Raw genomic sequence first — 17,574 nt, forward strand, 5'->3', positions numbered from 1 at the left:
GCTTGGTGTCACCCATCATGATATTGTTGGAATTTTGCTCATAAAGTGACATAACACCATATTCACTCTGACAAAAAAAATGAAAGTCATTGGCTTTGTGCTCACTTGGGCCTTTGTTCCTGGTGAGATTAAAAGATTATTTTGGAACTGTATCAGTACTTGTTACATCTTGACAGACGAGTTTCATTGAAGTTTGAAACAGAATATCATAAACCCAAATGGGTGCATCCACAGAAAACACCTAATAAAGTACCGGTACATAAAAATATCAATGTAATTTTTCTACTGACATGGAACTAAAAACTTCATTCAGTGAGCTGTATTAATTGCAGGAAAACATTCAGGGCATTAGTATATTTGATATGTGTTAGCACCTATGTTATGAATGATCAATATCATATTTCTTTAAAGAAGCAAAACAAAAAAATTTGTTAAGATAACAAATCATATTTATTGATTTTATGACATTTCATTGGTTCAGTAACAAAAGGTGTTTGCAAGAACATTCAAAAACAGAAACAGATGCTTCAATGCCATTTTCTAAATAAACAAATCAGTCAAATCTCAGAATAATTTCAAGGGAGAAGAATATCTAAAGTCAATTATGTTTGTGCAGTAAACCACAAAAGTCATTCAGATTTGTATAGTCAGCGTCAGTGTACACCACATAAACATAGTCTCACTGCTGTGGTATTAATTCCTTTAGACTTGATTAATGTCGTAATAAAACAACCTACAGAATCACACTGATGTGGCATTATTCATTCAGAATCATCACTTTCTGAGGTGAACCTGCTAGTTGTTCTAGGGAGGATTATTCATCACCCTGAGAGTCCTTTGTATGACTTGTCTGATCTGGTGTCATTGTGAAATCCAGGTGCCTGAAACAATTTATAACATCTTTAAAATATTGTTATTAAAAATATAAGAAACACACATATATTGACAAAGGGTAAAAAGTTGGTTTCTCAATGAGTAAGGTAATGACAGTTTATCAAGCAACTGTTAACCAAACCATGTTAACCAATGTAAAAAGCCATGGCAAACAGTAAATTTTACCGAAAATACAAAATTGTAATTGATCTTCTGAAAACAATTCCTGTAGTGCCATAGGCAGGCTCACCTGAATTTTTCTCAAATGTTTGCATTACATCAAAACATAAGGAAGGGTAAACAAGGCAATGCAAATTGCATAAAATAGGTTCTTATACATAAAAACAGAACTACCGTATTTGATGTAATAAGCGCCTCGCTCTAATAAGCGCCCACGGGAATATTTGCTAATATATTGGCTAGTTAACAATCCCAATTAGCACCCTTTCCAATTGATCAATGTATACAAGAATTATTTATTTGCATATAATACACATTCGTGTGTGATATGCACCCTTAATTATGGGGAATTTCATTCTGGAAAAATATATTTGTCGTACATTAACATTTCAGGCTGCCAGCATAAACCACGAAATTTTGAGAGCACCCTGGGCGCTTATTCTGTCGAATACGGTATTCATAATTATCAAAACTTTCAATCACACAAGTCATGTAAGTGATCTCAAAATATTATATAATGAGTGTGTAAGTTAGTATAGTTCCACACAGCTTTTAGCAATATTCCAGCAATATATCTGCGGGGACACCAGAAATGGGCTTTTCACTCAGTGCCCATGTGGGGAACAGAACCCAGTGCTTCGGAGAACGCATTACCCACTAGGCTACCAAATACAAATATCATCTCAAATACAAAAGTAAGTAACATTAGGATTTCATACAACAGATATTTTCACCAAATATCAAGTCACTATACAACTGATTGAATTACTGATTAGAGAAGCAAGTACATATAAATGTAGCAGCTGAATCAGGCTTAATTTGAATCGTTCCTTGCTTCAGTTGCAATGGGAGCCACATTGAAAATAATTATCTCACTTATTATTGATAATTAATATCTACCATTAATTGGTAGGCCAAAATAGACACTGATACAAAAAATCAACTGAAAAGAACCACCTGAACAATCGACTAAAAACTATGTATATTACATTTTGGGGACCTTATTTCGGCTGCTGGCAATAGCATGGGCGGATACAGAGGGGGGGGGGGGGGGGGGTGCTGTGTTGCGCACCCCCCTTTTTATTTTGAAAATAAATCTTTATTTCTGTATAAATTACCACCAAAGACAATAAATAGCTGTAAAAAAAGCTGTATCCGCCCATGATTAGTCATGAGTAAAATCATTATCATATTTTTATCATTTATCCTATCTTTAAGATTAACAATAACGGGAAAAACTGCCAAATATATTGGTCAAGTGTAATCATAATTTAAGTAGTTCTATTTGGTTTAGGAACTTTTCAAGGGTCATTGTAAATATATGTGTATTCCTATTTGAATACTCGTTTGATTGTTATAAAGTTACACAGTATTGCATCTATCGTCTGTTTCTAAATACAGTGGAACCCATCTTTGACTTGTGTGACATAATTGAATCATACCCCAATTGAATCATACCCCAAGTGCATTGTTATGCATCTGCACAGAGTGGTCAAAGTCCTTGTCACACACATAGTTTGCTACAAGGCAGAATCCAATAAGTACAGTTGAGACATCAGGTTGTATCCAGACAACTTACTTACTTACTTACTTTGGAGATTTAACGTGCGCTTTCCGACTGATGCGTATTTCGCACACGGGCCCGGCCAGGCCATTTAATGTGTTTCCGAAAGGGGCGAGGGTGGTCTGTGCAACCCAAGAGGGGGCTTAAGGGGTTGCTTATATAGAATTTGGGAATTTTGAGATTTGGAATAGATGCCGATGGGGTTGGGGAGGAGAACTAAGGGAGCTGGGTATGGTGGATGCTTGTTTGTTTATGTGATTTTGATTTGGTAGGTTATTATGGTTTTAGATGCGTTTTATTAGTTCCGTTTTTATTAAGAATACGCCTAAGGCCTTGAAGTTTTCTAGTTTATTTTGTGGGTTTAGTATTGCTTCTAGAGTGAGAGCCTTGTTTAGATTGAGGGTGGTTTGTAATGCGGTTCGATGTGTTAGGTAGTGTGTGCAGTGGATGAGTGCGTGTTCTGGGGTTTCTGGTTGTTTGCAGTGTGGGCAGTTACCTGTAGTGTGTTTTTTAAATTTTTTTAGGTGGTTATTTAGGTTGGTGTGTCCTGTTTGGAGTTTAGTGATTACTCTGTCGATTTTTTTTGATGGATGGAGAATTTTTGGTTTGGTTAGTGGTTTGCTGAGCACTCTTTTGATTTTGCTATTTGAGTTTAGATATAGGTTATGCCATTTTTTTGTGATTTTTTGTTTGTTTACACTTTTAATTTCTGATTTTGAGATGGGTAAGTTTAAGCTTATTTCTGGGATTTTAAGGGATAGTTTAGCTGCTTTATCGGCGTTTTCATTACCGTATATTCCTACGTGGGCGGGTATCCACAAGAAGGTTATTTGTTTGCCTGCTTTTGTTAGGTCGTTGGAGCTTTTAAGTATTTGATTTATTAATTTAGGTCGGTTTTTGGTATTTTTGTTTTGGAGGGCTTGTAGTCCACTTAGGGAGTCAGTAAGTATTAGGATTTTTTGGTTGTTTTTGGATTCTTGATTGTGGAGGGCTGAGGCCATGCCCATTAGTTCGGCCGTGAATATTGATTGGTTATTTGGGAGTCGGAAGGATTGTGTGGTTTTAGTTGGTTGTGTGGTATGGACTCCGAAACCCGTGTGTTTGGAGGTCGGATCTGAGGATCCGTCCGTGTAAATGTGACACCAATTTGGCCAATTTTTGTGTATGTATGCTAGTGTGGTAGTTTTAGCTATGTTTGGGTCGGTTTGTTTATTTATTTGGCTAGCTAGTGTTGTGTCTATTTTGGGTATTTTAAGTTTAGGGGTGAAGATATTTGATTGTTTGCAGTTTTGTTTAAGATTTTTAATTTGGTGTTCATTTAGGTAGTTTGTTATTCTTTGGGATATTGGGGTAAGTAAGGGGTGTTTACGAGCTAGAGCTTGGTTTTTAGGGCTGATGTTTTGGTTTATTAAGTTTTGGATGAGAGGGTTTGATTGGGACGCGGCCCAGAAATTTAAGCTTAGCTGTTCCCTGCGTAGACTTAGTGGCATTTCTCCTGTTAAGGCCTGAAGTGAGGTGTAGGAGGTGCCATGTTGGGTGCGTGTAATGAGTTTGAGAGCCTGATATTGTATTGAGTCAAGTTTTTTGGATAGAGAGTTGTTTAGGGTGTTGTATATGGCGCAGCCGTAGTCTAGTTTTGATCTAATTAGGGATATGTAGAGAGAGAGGAGAGTATCTTTGGAGGCTCCCCAGTTAGAGCCAGTTAGGCATCTTAGGGTGTTTAGGTCTTTACTGCATTTAGTTGTTAGGTTTTGGATGTGAGCATCCCAGGTGAGATGTTCATCGAAAATAAGTCCTAAGAATTTGGTTTGTTTTTGAAATTTGATTGTTTGGTTGTTTAGCTGGAGGATTGGGGAGGCGGGTTTCATGTTTTTATGTTTGAATACTATTCCTGTTGTTTTTTCTGAGTTAAGGGAGAAGCCCCATTTGTCAGCCCATTGTTGTATTTTATTAAGAGATTTTTGGAGTAGATTTGTGGCCATTTTCATGCTTTTAGTGCGGATCCAGATGGCTCCATCATCCGCGAATTTTGATGTGTTTACTTTAGGGGATAGACCCTCGAATAGATCGTTTATCATTATATTGAAGAGGGTGGGGCTGAGGATACTGCCCTGTGGAGTGCCATTTTCTAAGGGACATTGGTCCGATAGAGTTTGGTCTATACACACGGTTATTTTACGTTTGTTTAGGAAGTCCTGGATGTAGTTTATTATCTGACCTTTGAGTCCTATTTTTTTAAGTTTTTGTATTAGCCCATCGTGCCATACCATGTCGAAAGCTTTAGAGAAGTCTAAGAAGATGCCTGTGGTATATTGTTTATTTAGTTGTCCTGTCTTAATATCTTGTTCTAGTCGGGCGAGGTTATCTAGGGTTGAGCGGCCAGGAGTGAAACCGCTTTGATCTGGGTTTATGGTGTTATTTTGGGTTAAGTAATGTTGTAATCTATTTTTAGCCATTGATTCCATTACTTTACATAAGTTTGAAGTTAGGGATATTGGTCTATATGAGTTAGCTTGATTAGCTGGTTTATTAGGTTTAGGGATTGGTATGACTAGGGCCTGTTTCCAGGGTGTAGGAACCTGTCCGTTTAGGTAGATGAGATTGTATAGTTTGAGTAGTGCCTGGAGCAGTTTTAGGGGTCTGATAATCTCAAGTATGGTCTTGGTAGGATCAAGGGATGTAGTTAATCCTAAATAAACATTAAACAAATGACATAATCTCTTCTACAGAACACTTGATCAAAGCCTGCCCCACCTTTGATGTATATCATCTTGTTACGCTCACAACAGCTCATTAGCAAGATGAACTCAATGTCAACTCATGGTGGATTAGGGATTAACAGGGCAATTAGTGTCAGGTGGGTATTATCACTTGCAATTATCTGTTAATTACTTAATTGAGTAGTGACGGCTTAGTTAGTTTCCAACCACACTGACAAGTCAGTTTACAGTTTACTGGTAACATGTTTCTGTGGACCAAGGAAATGTATCTTGTCAGATACTTAAAAAGTTCTACTCATAAGTAATAAAATAATGACAGTTTTGATATGCAATTCTCCCTACAAAGACATTTAAGACATTGATATACATAAACTGTCTGTTGAAACTATGATGATGCTAATATACAAGTCGCACAAAACAACTAATTCATATACTGGTACCTAGCCAAACATACATATTTTTTCTATACGCGTATGCACATGCTTGTACATATATACCTCTACTGGCACATCACACATACAAACAATCATTAGATGGATGTAATCGTTCAAAAATATTTTACATACACAAACAAGTGAACAGATTCTGTAATAGCACGGTTAATATTGGGAGATGTTTAAGCATTTCCATTTTCACAGAATCGAAGGCATATCCTTTCAGGACTCAGATCAGCTTGTAGTGATTTAAATTCACATAAAAATGATTAATGTCAAATGACCTATCCCGCATGTGTGGCACCTGTTATAAAAATACCATTAATTACTTATTTGTGTGTCCAAATTATGCTATTATTAGAAATAATAGGTATATTATACAGCATGGATATAAGAAAGCTTTATATGGAATTGTTGAAAATTATGTACAGGAAAACATTGAAATAAATCAATCAATACGTGCATTTATCTCAGAATCTGGTACATTTAATCAATATGGACTTCTCCTTCATTATCTAATTATAATCAGATGATTACATTATTGCTCAACTGATAGTTTGCAATAGTATAGAATTAGTATCTTATTAATAATTATTTTGTATTTGAGCATCATTTAGATAAGCCAATGAAAAAAATATATGTTTAAAACACATGTAGTAGAACATATTGCAATAGTTAAGACCCAAAAAGAAGTTATGTGTAGGATCCTCAAAATGGTATCCACAAGAGCAGGTTGTAGAATCATGTTGGTGTTTGTTGTTTAACTCTGCACTCAGCCATATTCCAGCTAAATGACGGCGGTCTGTAAATAACCATGTCTGGACCAGACTATCCAGTGATTGACGTCATGAGCATCCATCCACACAATTGGGATAACAATGACATGGATCAACCAAGTCAGCCAGCCTGATCAGCCGATCTATTAAGTTATCTCTTACAACTAGCATAGGTTGATCATGTTGATGGGAACTAACTTCAACCTGGAATCCCCATGTGAGTATGTATGCGGCTGTTAGCTTTGTTTGATGTTTAACGCCACACTCAGCAATATCGCAGCTATGTGGCAGGAATCAAACCTGCATGGGTCTTCAGCACGAAGAGTGAACGCTTCAACCACTAGGCTACCCCACCACCCAAAATTCCCCCATGATAAAGTTGTCATCATGGTTATTGTTCAGCTAGTTCAAGTGAAAATGTTCATACCCTTAAAATGTCTTATCTTCCACTTCACGATGATCTCTGATGCAAAACTTCCCTGTTCTTGATTCTTCACATCTGGAAAAATATGTTGAGGCTATTAATCATCTCACAGAGTAAAGGGAGTATATGAAATAAGACAGTGAGTCACATTAGCATACAAATTATCCAGTTAAAGTAAACATATTTCTTCATTATATACATAAGCAAATACTAACATATGATAGACAGGCTACTTGTTATATAAAAATATAATTATATCCTGATACATTTACTTACATGTTGGCTATAAAAGTTAATATGTCACATGTGACAGGCTTACATGTGGTAAATTACTTTAATACGTGATCATTGTAATATTCACATATTCCTTACCTTAATGTGTCACTTCAGCTGCCAGCATTACCTCAGCTGCAATCTCAATATTTGGCCAATTTTGACGAAATGACCGATCGTGTTCAGTGTATAAGCTGGGCCTCGTCTCTAATATAACTTGGCGCAAGTTGACGACGCGCATAGAGAGCCGGGAACCAGCTTATGTCGTGTTAAATTGGTTTCCGGCTCCCTATGCGCGTCGTCAACTTGCGCCAAACAATATTTTGATATTAGAGACGGGGGCCCAGCTTTGTGTTAACCCGGAACAAGCCAATTTACCCATATTCCCCTGCGGTCCAGGGCCCCGTTCCACAAAGCGAGCTTAGTGCTACGTTGGTCGTAAGCCTATGATAAAGTATGGGAGTTACGACCAACTTAGCACTAAGATCGCTTTGTGGAACGGGTCCCAGGGCGCCATTTTAGAACATGGATGTAAACAAACCTCGTGTATCGATATACACTGTGATGCTTGATTACGATAAGCTTACCTCGTGTATCGATACATTGTTCTCATTCACCTCCACCACGGAAATGCCGGCCGAAGTTCCTCTGAGCCATCCACAACGCGGAAGTCAACAGTATTTGGAAAGGCGATTGGCAGCAAATGCGGATGCCAGGTACGTAGCAGGGCTTCGTGACCTTATGATTTCCGTGCAGAGATCTTATGGAACGGATTGATTTAGATATTTTCCTGCTCTACATACTTTACCGTAAACGCCAAGGGTCTTTTTTTAGAATTATGGTCAACTGTTTGTTATGACGACAAGGATTTGGATAAGGGGCGTAATGGATTTGTGGTCCAAACAAGATGATCCAAATTAGATCCGCTTTTTATAGATAATGAAGAAATGTACAAAGATGTAGGAACAATTATTAACTCTAAACTTTTGCGGGATGCTAATACAGACTATAATTTACAATAATGGCCACCAAAGACTTTACTTTTTTTACGCTTAACATATTTTTATAATTACACTGTTATGTCCTTGTTTTGTATAAGCTTCATAACTAAATAATTCAATATTTCATGGAATGACTCTGACCTTGGCGAGGATCTTTTTTGCAACAAGTTATTCCCTATGTAAAGTGTATGTTGAATGACCCTGGCTTTGTTGTTAAATAATTGTTTGACAGTTGTTAAATATGGGATTATGTTTTATCTCTGAATGTTTGGGATGAAATATTTTAATAAGGACAGTTCTAAGTTGGAAACTCAACTGGGGCCTTTTCAATTGAATTCAATGTACAGCATGTACAGTTTGGATATTTCTGTAATGTGAATGCTACTTATTTTTGCAGAATGTCTGGATGAATGAATGAGTCAGTCATCTGCACAGCATCAATGGAAAAAGGGAAGCAATGAGGAACAAGAGAAGAGTAGCAGTGAGTGGTAAATATTTGAAATTATTCTGTTTGGTTCATCATGTTCATGTAGCTATTCTGCAAATATTTCTTCAGTTTGCTTGTTCTTTATCACCTGTTGGCATGGATGGCCTAATTATCAAAGGCACCACAACTTGCTGTGCATAGTTGCATCTCTTGGGCTTGACAGAAACCGATGGTCGTGGGTTTGAATCGAGGGTAACATCATACACTTGCTTGTGGGTTTCATCAAAGTGGTAAACATGTAAGACCTGTATCACTTCGGGCTTTCTTCCCATTTCACTCATTTAACACCACATCCAACAATAGTTCAGCTAAATGACAAGGATTATAAATAATCAAATCTCAAATCTCAACTAGGCAAACCAGTGATTAATGTTATGAGCTCGATCCAGACGCACCGATGATGACTGTTATGGACAACATCCCACGTTATTGGGTACGATTACGAGCGATCAATGAGCCCACTTGCTACCTCATCTATTACTTTGGCTTGTATGGCAAGCATTTTTAAGAGATGTCAGTTAATGATTGTTTCAACTCATCAGCATGGAACAATATATATCTCCAATGTTTGGTATATAACAAAACTCAAAGATGATAAATTAAGTGAATTTGCTGCCTTTTATCTGTAAGTACATGTTGCAACAATTCTTTTCTATTGCTACAATCTTTATACATAATTTTGCAGAAACTGAAGTCCAGCTTGAGATACCCGGATGATTGGTTGACAGTCTGGAAGGACCCTTCCAGATATCAGAAGTGATAGGCAGACAGTGATGAGGAGAATCCTGTTATTTCAATGGGGGCCTACCAAGAAGTTATATCCCAATTGACACTGGGACACACTCACAAAGGCTGGTCCAGCTAATGTGAGAAGACCAACCAATGCCAAGTCGGAATGGAACCCTTTAAGGACGTTGAAGAAATTATTGTCTTTGGCCTTGTGGTAATCACTTGAAAGGAATGATGTTTGCGACTACTTGTCTATAAATGTGGACCCAAACACCAAATAGAATGTTCACAATTCTACTAACACAATGCAACAGGGATAGAGCCGATCTGGCCTCCCCTCATCCTGGTTCATCCCTCAGAAGGAAAAGGATATTTGAGGGCAAGTAACTCTGAACTGGTGAGCATGGTCTGCTTATGCTTTCAAGCGAACAGTTATCCCACTCTGTTATGAGTATTGAAGAATAGGAGGAAATTGCATACTGCATCAGGAACCATCATGTGAACAATGTTCAGTGTGTGGTATAGGCATATAAATAAAAGAAATTGATAATTTGTTTGTTGTTTATGTTTCTTTAGCCAGGTGTGTAAATGGGGATTTTCCAATATTTTGCCTCAGTTTGATAGCCACAGTTATCGTATGAAACCATGCATTGCTTGGACATCTTTGGAATAACACATTGATCTGCTATGTCAAAGGTCAATGTCATAGCCAGACAAAAAAATTGTTAATGGCCAAACTCTTCCTTAGGGCAGGGATAGAAGTTGGCAACAGGTCATACACTTACTTTTTATCCCCCCCCCCCCCCCCCCCCCCCCCCGGCATATAATACGGGGTGATACAGCGAGCAGCCAGTCTGTCTGTCCATCCGTAATCATTTCCTTTTCCAGGGCAGGATTCCCAAACCATTCAGTGTATTTGATCGAAACTTGGCAAATCTATCAGGCACATACTGAAGTGGTGCCTTTTGATATTTGGGGATTTTTCTAAAAAAATTTAAATTTTTTTTTTTATGGAATGACGTTGGACATAGACTCAATTGGGGATGGGGTTCGTTTCCGGGGCAGAATTAAAAAACCTTCAGTGTATTTGATCGAAACTTGGCAAAGCTACCTTTACAAATAATCATATTATCATCTCACTGGGACCAAAGGCCCAAGTGAGCACACAGTCGATGAGTTTATACTTTCACTCAGAACTATCTGGAAGTCTGAACATGAAATTTAAGGATATCATCATACATGTATTAGAACTGATGTTTGTTCATTAAACAGCTTAACATCTAAAACGATTGAAAAAATTGTCTTCTCCAAAAGTACATGCCCATAGATCTCAACTTTAAGGGGATATTTACAACTAAAATGACACAGAATGTTACTACAGCTATCTGATATGCCCAGGCTAACATCATTTACCAGGATTAAGACATCTCAAAAAATTGCATCCGGATACCTGCCGGATTCCTTCAGCAATGTTCAATTTTCATGGTTAGTTTCCAATATATATTTAGGTGTTTCACACTTAATTGAACAAAATGCACCCCCAAATTGTGACATGTTTTTGGAAACTCAGAATGAGGTATCCGGTGCCGGATCCTTGGTATCCAGTGCCGGATCCTTGGACACCCATCATATCACACAACAACACTTATCATATCATATCACATCATGTCATGTCACATCATATTATTTCATATACATATAATACTAAACCATTTGTAATATCCCGTCCCACAATATCATATGACAGCCTAGTAGTTTAATACCATTTCTAACGCTTTTGTTTGTAGTTTATTCAGATGGCAAATATCTATAAATATGTACTTAATGTATATACACAATAGTTTCCTAATACCAAGCAGCTAAGATTATTCTTTCATAAGGTTCTGTCGGTATAAAGAGGCATACTATATGTACATGGAAACATTTTGTAAGATACTTCTTTTTTGTGTTTGACAGCAGTGTAACAAATTTAATAATATTAGGGTACCTGTAATAATAAGTCTGTCATATATACAAGTTTTTGGGGTCCAAATGAGGACCCGATCGACACAGTAGAGATGCTGTGCTGACAAGATACATGATTACATGCTTGTCAACAGTCTTGTGTACTCCTCCAAGCTTGGCCAAATGTCACAACAATGATCATTGCCTTATACTGGCTTGAACTAAAATGAATGTATGATGCATCTATTGCTTCCTCAATAACACTATAGTATCCGGGATGCAGCTGACGAGAACAATGTGTCAGTCTTCATCCGTGTCCAGCAAGGCAGAGTTGACAATGTGCAATATGTATCGTGCTGGCTTGGGTATTGGGGCGTACCGAGTATTGAGGTTATATCTTTAGACCTCATGTTGTACATGGTATTATCTTAATAAAAGGTCAACAAAAAATGTAATGGCTAAATGTTTGCCACATATTTCCAGATGTGTGTTTGTTTGCAAGACTATTTCCAGTAAATATGAATCCAGTTCAGACGTCCCAGCACTGACTTAATGATATCGATAAACTCTGTTTCATAATCAAAATATGAACCGTCAGCGCCAGAGAATAATTTAAATATTTGTCCAAACAGATTCCTTTGTTTTGGGCGTGAAAGATTTTGTTGAACGACAAACGACATCTTAAATTTTAATTACGTATGCTGCGAATAAGTGCAGATATTCAGATGCCACTTACGACAATCATAGTCGCCTCTCACATAGAGCATGGGTTGCTGAAGATCAATTCTAACCCGGACCCCCATTGGTAGCTTTCATGATAAGAGTACCACGATGCCTCGGATAGCTGAATAAGAGGAATGAAGGGCCGTTCATACACCTGTTTACCCATATGCAAGTAACACTATCAAGCTGCCATTGTGTATGTGTGATTTTACCCGAACCAACCACAATAGGTACAGTACATAGGTACAATGAGTGAAGCTCAATGAATAGTGTACATTACAAAGTCGGGAACATGGTTGTTCTCAAATATCTGAGTGTGATCTGATGGTAATGGCCTTCCGTGACGACTGCACGAACACTATTGATGATGATACTGTTACCTCATGACCCGTGGAAGTTGACAAGTTCTCACGACAAGCATGGGTTGCTGAAGATCTATTCCTACCCGGATCTTCGCGGATCTACACTACCATTTTAACACGTTACATCACTATTAACTGTTTAATATTAATGTCATAACATACATTTTAAACTGCCATTATGTTGAGATGTTGTAAAGATTCACGGAAACCCTCGAGCTACAGAAGCAGAAAACAGAGTGATAAATTGCTTGAATGTATATGCCGATAGGGTACAATCATCTTCCAGAGGCAAGGGAGTTAACTAAGTTATTATCTTTAGAAACTCACTTCTTAAAAGTACCTAGCCAGAATATAGGACATGGCGAGGCTCAATTGGGCTTGAATGTGAACACGTGATTCAAGTAGAGGACATATTTGCCAATAACCATAGAAACAACAGCCAAAACTGCGTTCAATAACCCGGGAAGAAGATGTGTATCTCCAAGCACAGACTTTACGACTTGACAGGTGCTTTAAGGTCTGCTTTTAAAATGTAAATGGACAAGCCACGTGTAAGTACCCCCACTGCATCTACTCAGGCGGTCGCCTCGTGAGAGACTATGACACTAGAAATTGTCATAAACACAACTTGTCATGCACTGATAATATTCACATACATGTAGGTAGTAGGACTCTCGCCTCAAGACACAAAGGTATGCTGAATAGCCGAGACCATATGTGATACTGATATGTATACACCGGTCGGTATATGGTCTCTGTGAAGAGTCGCCATGTATGTGATACTGATATGTATACACCGGTCGGTATATGGTCTCTGTGAAGAGTTGCCATGTCTGTTGCTGATATATATACACCGGTCGATATATTGTCTCTGTAAAGAGTCGCCATGTATATGATTGATATGAATACACCAATCGGTATATGGTCTCTGTGAAGAGTCGCCATGTATGTGATACTGATATGTATACACCGGTCGGTATATGGTCTCTGTGAAGAGTCGCCATGTATGTGATACTGATATGTATACACCGGTCGGTATATGGTCTCTGTGAAGAGTCGCCATGTATGTGATACTGATATGTATACACCGGTCGGTATATGGTCTCTGTGAAGAGTCGCCATGTATGTGATACTGATATGTATACACCGGTCGGTATATGGTCTCTGTGAAGAGTCGCCATGTATGTGATCACAGTTTCTCTTTTCTGTCTTTGCTATGATATGTAGGGGTGTCATTACTACCACCTGACAGTCTCGACTATACTCGGAACTCTTAATATTGGAAGTGTTAGGTAGAAATAACATAGAAAGTCATAGGCTAAAGCTCCATGTGGTCCCGCATTATGCATTGACAACGTACAGATAGATCGAAGGGAAGCCTTAAGCTCTAGGTGATGGACATTTGTAAGGAGTGGAGTAAGGAGACAATGGTCACCACAGGCTCAAGTAAAATGTGATTAGTGATCGCGACGTCAAGAGCGAAAAAGTTTTTAGGTTGTTCATTTCTGATTGCTTGTTTGCTGTTTAACGCCGCGTTCAGCAATATTCCAGCGCTATGACGGCGATCTGTAAATAATCGAGCCTGGACCAGACAATCCAGTGATTGACATCATGAGCATCAATCCACGCAATTGGGATACGATGACATGCATCAGCCAGGTCAGCGAGCCTGACCACCCGTTAATGGCCTCTTATGACAGGCAGAGTCGCCTTTTTCGGCAAGCATGGGTTGCTTAAGACCTATTCCCTCCCGGCTCTTCGCGGGTGGTTCATTTCTGAATATTTTAATACCAGACATGGATGGCTTACCCAATCTTAGCTACAAAATAAATCGTTGAAAACATTGCACTAACAGACAGGATATTTATTTTGGTGGTGGTTTCGTTCAGGCGGCAATACCTTTGAATAAACACATAGTCAGAAATCCATGCCTTATATCCCAGATCGAGAATAATTTGTGACGACGTCTATGGTAAACAGCGAACAACCCGCTCTCGTCAAGCTCATCTTTGTGCAATGTATGTCGTGTCACGGTCTAATGCTGTCAACCAGTGAACATTGCCCCATTGCATGTACACCACCTGACACGAAGTCTCACAACGGTCATGGGAATAAATTCATGACAGCGAAAAACTTGAATCTACAGAGAGTTCCTCCATCTGCAGATAGGATGATGCCTCTAAGCGTATGCGTTGCACTTGTCGATGTGAACAAGGGTATTGGTCTGAAGGACAAACTACCTTGGCCACATATTAAGTACGTCACCTACAACCGACATGCAGACAGTTCAACCATGTATATGATCAGGTCTTATATAGAGTTCGTATTTGAACAATGGAAGAGGCGCATACAGTGGTTGTGATCACGATAAAACGTGCTGTTAAGACAAAAAAGGGGCTGATAACTTTCAGAGTAGTCACTCTTTTCTATTAAATGTGCATGTATTTGGTAGATGAAAACATTATGTGTCCTTTGTGTGCTGCCCTTGGCCTGAATGTAGTGCCATAGAACGTGTATGGTGATGTCAGTTGAGGTTGACCTTTATGTTGACTTGTTGACCTGATGAAGGAGTAAGTATATACCCCTGAACGTCGTGTTCCTCATAACAAATAAGTTAAAATACATAAATTCTCTTTCTTATGTGTATAATTTCTAAATGCAATTCAGAGTGAGTGAGTATGGTTTTACGCCGCTTTTAGCAATATTTCAGCAATATCACGACGGGGCACACAGGAAATGGGCTTCACACATTGAACCCATGTTGGGAATCGAACCCGGGTCTTGGGCGTGACGAGCGAACGCTTGAACCTCTAAACTACCCGACCGCCCCTGCAATTCAGAGGCTTAATATCGACTATTGGATGAAAACTGAACAAGAAGATAAAGTATTCAATATCCCCCACCATTCAACTATGTGTATACATCGAACAGTGTGTATGTCGTATACTAGTACCTGATTATACATAAACAGGTCAGTGAGTACAACTGACATTAGACAGATGACTAAACCGCAAACAGAAACCCTCGGGTGAACATTTTATGAGTTATGCTTTTAAAACGACCCCTACCCTCGTGAATTCCCACTTGTTGTCATGGAAACGCAAAAAATGAATAAAAACGTCCCGAGTGCAGTGTATGTATGCCTGATGTGTATACCAAGTTGCATGACGAAATATTGCATGATTTATGAGTTATGCTCCTGAACGAAACGTGACAGACGGACCACGTTACTTCATTTGATCGGGGAATAGTCAAAAACATTAAAGTGAATATGTGTGTACATTTATGTACTTTAGCATACAGAAAATACGTGTGCGTATTATTTTTGCAAAAATTAAGTTCAGTTCATACACCCAAACAGAAACGGCCCTTATTTTTCAGGCAACTAAATTGCATATGACACAACAATTACAACTCACTTTTTGTCACCCATGTTTCCTGGTATAACCCTACACCTGTGTATTTGTCGTCGTTCACATGATACTAAGTTAATGAATTTATTACACGTATAATTAGTGGTAGTACAACGCAGATAACCTGACAAATGCCTATCTTTCCGTATTAATTCCAAGACATTAATGTGGCGATACGCTTTTGTACTCTCAATGAAAAGCGACAGATTCGTAACATAGGTCGCGAATTAATCGAGATTTCAGGGATAAGATCCGGGTAACCACGCGAAAGAAACAGTAACAAAGGCAGCATCCCGTCCTGGAGAATTGTCAGAGATCAGATCCCCCTTTAAAGTGGTCGCCGTGAATTACCTGTCTGTCTGTATGTCTGTCTTCCTTCTTGTTTTTGTTTTTTGGTACCTCGAAGAATGTATATACAAACACACATTCATTTGGTGCATGTTGTCACGAGGTGATGCCCAGCTTGACACGCAGTGGTTTCGGAAATCGGTAAACTAAAGTGTGAAATCAGTAAACGACCACTCAAGATCATTCAATAATCAACAAATTATATTCCAACACAGCTTTAGATTTACAATAACAACGGCAATACAATGGCTGAAGTAAGTGACGGCAGCAATACGTTACAAGCCCAAGAATCGATATTAGTGCACTCACAAAAGTCCAGAATTCTGTCTTTGCTGAGTGTCTTGAAACAGACAAGAATTCGGTGTTTCCAAACCGAACTTGGCAAATAAGACACGTTAGGGCACGCTTGCACAAAGCCCCATTTTCCGAGGACACTATTTGCAGCGTAGGATGTTTTTAAAACACGCCCTTAAAAAAATTACACTGTTTTCATAAAGCACCCTCAGTGCCATCACAAGGAAAAGATTTTCTACGACCGCCCTTTGCACTAGCTAGGGTCAAACTCTTTTGCAATGGAGATGCGTATTCCCCTGAGTTTCCTTACTGGAGTAGTCTCCCTTCCCACAAGGGCACGACCTTTTACTAGCACTTCAATCTTTTAAATTGCTGCCACCGTTAATTGGTACAAATATATTTGAAACAGCCTCTACTGCTAGATAACAATGTGTTCCCCAAAACAAGAGATAATATGAGCGTTTATCATATCATTCAGAATGATAAGATCTGATTGGTCCACGTGATCTTGATAAAATACGGTGTAACCTGCCTTGCAGGGTAATAAATTTCTCAGCTGGGGAGGGGGCACGGGCGGCCCAGTCGTCTAAAGCGCCGCGATTCGTTGTGTAGAGTTGTGTCCCTTGGGTACGCCAGAAACCTATGATTGTGGGTTCGAATACCGGTTCGCCCCGATTATGTTTCTAGGTTTGTCAGCACCACACCAAAGCTCGTTGGTTTCACCGAAGTGGTAAACGTCTGAGACCTGCATCAGCTCCCTCACTTAGCGGGGGAATAAATTTCTTATACCCCGCACGGAGCACTACAGGCTGCACGTGCATTTCAGAGAGACAGAATAAATCCTCAAAACCCCGCACGCTTTTTCCGAGCCAATGGATGTCACGTGACAGATCGCAAGCTAACCTCACCTCATTTGAGCAGCTGTTTTCTATCAAATTGGAATTTATTTGAATTATTTTACGATGGCATATTAAAACATGTAGATAAGATAAATACGTCGTAGCAGGATCACTCCGGGAACATGGGGTT

General features: G+C 38.9%; 1 long non-coding RNA gene across 1 annotated transcript; it reads left to right on the forward strand.

The window, feature by feature from the left end:
- The first annotated feature begins 7,757 nt into the window (after positions 1-7,757).
- LOC139463546 (uncharacterized) lies at positions 7,758-9,448 on the forward strand. Its single transcript, XR_011653046.1, has 3 exons — positions 7,758-7,960; positions 8,643-8,733; positions 9,418-9,448. It is a non-coding gene; the product is annotated as an uncharacterized lncRNA (long non-coding RNA).
- The last annotated feature ends 8,126 nt before the right edge of the window (positions 9,449-17,574 follow it).

This window comes from Haliotis cracherodii, unplaced genomic scaffold (genome assembly GCF_022045235.1).
Source record: "Haliotis cracherodii isolate W230 unplaced genomic scaffold, xgHalCrac1.p SCAF_16, whole genome shotgun sequence".
Lineage (NCBI taxonomy): Eukaryota > Metazoa > Mollusca > Gastropoda > Lepetellida > Haliotidae > Haliotis > Haliotis cracherodii.